At 43.1% G+C, this 5354-nt stretch overlaps 1 pseudogene across 1 annotated transcript; it reads right to left on the bottom strand.

The window, feature by feature from the left end:
• Positions 1 to 4162: 4162 nt before the first annotated feature.
• LOC122422372 lies at positions 4163 to 5354 on the bottom strand (annotated as a pseudogene). Its single transcript, XR_006263798.1, has one exon. The product of XR_006263798.1 is annotated as a nucleophosmin-like (transcript).

Genomic DNA, 5354 nt, shown 5'->3' with positions numbered 1-5354 from the left:
AAGAGAAAGAAACAGATGTGACCGAAGTTGTTGCTCTTGTTCAGTCACTAAGTTGTGTCCGACTCTTTGCAGTCCCACGGACTGCAGCACACCAAGCTTTCCTGTCTTTCACAATTTCCCAGAGTTTGCTCAGACTCATGTCCATTGAGTCAGTGATGCCATCAAACCATCTCATCCTTTGTTGCCCCCTCTCCTTCCCTCAATCTTTCACAGCATCAGGGTCTTTCCCAATGAGTTGGCTCTTTTTGTAGCAAACTGAAGACCATAACTTCATACAGAAGGTGGCCTCCTTTTCTCCTTCTTTCATGTTGGCAGCTGCTGTTGTTGTTCAGTCATGTCTGACTCTTTGTGACCCCATGGACTGCAGCACACCAGGCTTTCCTATCCATCACCATCTCCTGGAGCTTGCTCAAACTCATGTCCATTGAGTCAGTGATGTCATCCAACCACCTGGTCCTCTGTCATCCCCTTCTCCTCCTGCCTTCAATCTTTCCTAGCATCAGGGTCTTTTCCAGTGAGTCAGCTCTTCCCATTAGGTGGCCAAAGTATTGGAGCTTCATCCTTAGCATCAGTCCTTCCAATGAATATTCAGGACTGATTTCCTTGAGGACTGACTGGTTCGATCTCCTTGCAGTCCAAGGGACTCTCAGGAGTCTTCTCCAACACCACAGTTCAATAGCATCAATTCTTTGGCTCTCAGCCTTATTTATGGTCCAACTGTCACATCCATACATGACTACTGGAAAAATCATAGCTTTGAATGTTCAAACTACTGCACAATTGCATTCATTTCACACACTAGCAAAGTAATGCTCAAAATTCTCCAAGTGAGGCTTCAACAGCACGTGAACCAAGAACTTCCAGATGTTCAAGCAGGATTAATAAAAGGCAGAGGAATCAGAGATCATGTTGGCAGAAATGTGGCCATATCTCTTATTTTCAAGCATATTCTGATACAAAATACTCTATTTTTGTCCTTCCTTAGAACTTTATGCACTAAGATGTTTCAAAAAATTATTATGTGTGTCCAAATTATACTTCCAAGACGAGAGCTCAAGTATTAAAGGAAGTAATATCTTGCTTGCTTGCATTGCTTCAGTTATATCCAACTCTTTGTGATCCTATGGACTATAGCCTGCCAGAATCCTCTATTCATGGGATTTTCCAGGCAAGAATACTGGAGTGGGTTGCCATTTCCTCCTCCAGGGGCTCTTTCTGAGCCAGGGATCGAACCCATGTCTCTTATGGCTCCTGCACTGGCAGGAGGGTTTTTTATCAGTAGGGCCACCTGGGAAGCCCCAACATCAAAACAAAACCCTTAATTAGACTGTTTTGATTTTTTTATATTAAGAACAATTATTTATTATTATTATTATTTTTATTTTTGGTTGCACTGGGTCTTTGTTGGAGAAGGCAATGGCAACCCAATCCAGTATTCTTGCCTGGAGAATCCCAGGGATGGGAGCCTGGTGGGCTGCCGTCTATGCGGTCGCACAGAGTCGGACACGACTGACATGACTTAGCAGCAGCAGGGTCTTTGTTGCCGTGTGTGGGCTTTCTCTAGTTGTGATGAGCAGAGGTTACTCTTTGTAGTGGTGGTTGGGCTTCTCATTGCAGCAGCTTCTCTTGTCACGGAGCACAGGCTCTAGGCATGTGGGCTTCAGTAGCTGCAGCACTCAGGCTCAGCAATTGTGGCCCATGGGCTTAGCTGCTCTGCAGCATGTGGAATCTTCACAGACTGCGGATCGAACCCGTGTCCCTTGTACTGGCAGGTGGATTCATATCCACTGCACCACCAGGGAAGTCCTAGACTCTGTTGATTTTTTAATTAGGAAAATTCACTATATTGGGGGCATAATTAAACCTTTTAAGTCAGAAGTTTCTTGATTTGAAATGATCCAGAACAAGTTGCAGAGTTATTCAAAGTTTAGTCCTCCCCTACAGGATAGCTCAGACCTCATTTAGCCACTAGCTCTTTCATGTTATGCAACCCTGGGTCTTGTCCTCAATGAGAACTGCCATATGGCTCCATCCTGTCACATACCATCATGCCTCAGACGAGAAAAGAAAAACATGACCATGATTCTGCCTGATCATAGATCTTCAACAATGCCCTGGGCTCTTCCCTCCAGAAGTGCAGCTGGCTGAGGAACCTCTAAGTCAGCCTTAGACACCCAGGCACCCACTGCTAATCTCCAAGCACAACTGAGCCCTTCCTTTTTGTTTTACCACTTAGTGGAGATTCATGTTTTATATTTATTTATTGCCATTTTTTCCCAGGTATTTTATAGAAGAAATGAAAGAGTGCTGCAGCTGTGTCCTCTGAGAAAAACTGGCAAAGATAAGCCAATCCTTGAGGATGTTACATTTGACCCTGACAATGAACCCAAAGATGGTAAAGGATCCAATGAAGCCTCAGAAGGGCAGCAGGTACAGGTAGAATCTCCCTCAAAGTGTGGCCTTTAGAATGATGCAAGGTAGTCCAAGGGCTTCCCTGGTGGCTCAGAGAGTAAAGAGTCTGCCTGCAATGCAGGAGACCTGGGTTTGATCCCCAGGTTGGGAAGACCCCCTGGAGAAAGGAATAGCTACTCACTACAGTATTCTTGCCTGGAGAATTCCATGGACAGAGGAGCCTGGCAGGCTACAGTCCATGGGTCACAGAGTTGGATATGACTGAGCAACTAACATATACACAAGGTTATCCAAAGAGATGGTTTCAAGCTGTGCTTTCCAAACCATCTATGGTGAAAAACCCTTACTTTCCCTCTCCCACTCCATCGTGGACTGATCCTCTTGTACAATATAATAGCAACACTAGCTGACTATATGATCTAAATTTGCTTCCAGTATGAATGTACCAGGGGGTGGAGTGGATTTACCTTTGCAGTGTGATACACATGCACCTGTGGGACCAACGACAGGTTGTCTGAAATCTTCTATAGTCAGTTTTTTAATGCCTTCCTCAAGGATCATTGTAAGGTTTTGATTTTAAAAATCCAAGTGAATTGATTACATATTAGTATCTGGCAGGTAGTGGGTTACTTAAATATTAACTCTTGCCTCTATTTCCAGGGCTGTCTTCCTAATATGTTCTAAAATAGCAAGCCAGCTGGCATCTATTATAATGGATTGTGGACCCATTCTGATTAATTAGTGCTCATGCCTTTGAGGTCTGATAAATATTTTGAATATTACATCTGTCTATTATGTTCCTTGTGCAGAATATGTTCAAAGTTATAGTGGTGAGTATTATAAACTAATAAATTATAAAATAATGAATTGGTACATAGCTTATCAATTCATCATGAGTGTGGATCATGTGAATCAGCCTTCAGAATCTAATCAAACTTACACATACTAATATAATCAAGTTGTTGAACTTGCAAAACTGAGAAGTTTCTAGGCCACAAAACCCATGGAGATGGAATTCAACATTCCCCTGGGTCTACCCTCTAACCATCTTAGTGATAATTTAAAACACAAGGAGAGCCTGGGTGGAACCACAGAGGAAGCTGATTGACTATGAGAGCCAAATTTTCCTTGTGCCAGGAAGAGTTCCTTCTGAATATGGAGCGGGCTTTTATAATAGAGGAGTGGTCTGTGGGTACTTCTGGTGCTAATATTCTGGACTCTTACTCCATGTTTTATCCAGACAAGCCCTGAAGGGAACTCTAGAAATAGATGCAAAGCGAGAAGAAACCAATGAATTTGACTCAATGCTGTGTAGCGCTTCCCATGGAGAAGGCCATGGCACCCCACTCCAGTACTCTTGCCTGGAAAATCCCATGGACGGAGGAGCCTGGTAGGCTGCAGTCCATGGGGTCGTTAAGAGTCGGACACGACTGAAGCGACGCAGCAGCAGCGCTTCCCAGAGCCATCTTTGCCTTTTCTCCAAGGCCATGATCTCCTGCCTTCTGGTCCGAAGGCAGCTCCCTTCCTGTTGCTGTGATAGTTGGTGGCTCATCCTCCACAAGAAGCAATCCCTAGGCCATGTCTGTAATGAAGCACTGCCAGGCCTTGGTGCTCTAGAATTATTTTCAACTAGTCCTCAGCCTGATACATGGCAAAACCAATTTCCCTATCTGCTTTGTTTTATTCTTAAGGGAAGCTCAACAGGAGGACCAAACAACTTGGATTTATACTTTTCCCACAATTCCTGACCTCTTTTTTTTTTTTTACTTTATTAAAATACTGAGTTTATTTCACATGTATATTTTTGTCTCCCCACCATTTCCATCTGTCTGACCACCACTACTACTATTCCTATCATAACATTCCATACATACTTATAACCAAGCAAAGGGTGGAGTTCCATCTTTAAAAACTAAACAGGCATTTTGGACAACACATTCTTGGCAATGGAACGTGGACAACATTTATCAGAGACGGTAGGGAAAGTTCTCACCTTGCATTATAAAAAGGACAGCCAGATATCAACTGTTACAGAAATGAAATAAGACGGAAAATTTTTAACAAACTGTTTAAACTGTTTTCTTAAAGAAACTTCCTCCACTGCCAGAGATCTTGAATAGCCTCCTGGTCAGTCATCCGGAAACAATTCTTCACATAATTGATAAACTTGGCTTCCACTTTGGGAAGGGAACCCCTTTTTTCTATACTTGCTTGCATTTTTGCTTTAATGTCTTCTAAAGAGCTAGGCCCTTTCAGTGCTTTAGGTGTTTTTTCCTGTTTTTTGAAGGATTCTTGACCTTTTGATCTTGGTGTTGATGGTTTTGAGTCTTTTCCATTTTGGTTTGATTTTTGTGCATTTTTGGCTGGCGTATCTCGTACAGATTTCTTTACTGGAGCTTTTTCTTCAACTTCCTCATCAAAATCGTCATCATCATCATTGTCTGCATCATCGTCATTGTCATCTTCATCATCATCGTCATCTTCATCAGCAGCAAGCTTTGCTTTTTTCTGGGGAAACCTGCTACCACTTCCAGGGGCAGAACATTTTCCAGATATACTTCATCTTCTGACTCTGCATCTTCCTCCATAGCCACTAAGTGCTGTCCACTGATATGCACAGGCCCTGAACCACACTTCAACCGTAAGACCACAGGTGGTGTAATTTCAAAGCCCCCAAGAGAAACCCCTGGCTGTACAGACATTTTCAAAGTTGCCAGTGTTACTTTAATTGGACTGCCTTCATAATTCATCGCCTCTGCTTCAACAATTTGTAACTCATCCTTTGCTCCGGCCCCTAAACTGACCGTTCTTAAAGATAACTGGTGCTCATTTTCATCATTATCCACCTTGAAGTGATAATCTCTGTCAGCCTTTAGTTCGCAACTGAAAAGATAGTTCTGGGGCCTCAAGGAGCTCATGTCCATGTCCATTGAATCCTCCAT

The sequence above is a fragment of the Cervus canadensis genome, chromosome 19, assembly GCF_019320065.1.
Source record: "Cervus canadensis isolate Bull #8, Minnesota chromosome 19, ASM1932006v1, whole genome shotgun sequence".
In the NCBI taxonomy this organism is placed as follows: Eukaryota; Metazoa; Chordata; class Mammalia; order Artiodactyla; family Cervidae; genus Cervus; species Cervus canadensis.
This window is presented reverse-complemented; position numbering and strand designations above follow the sequence as displayed.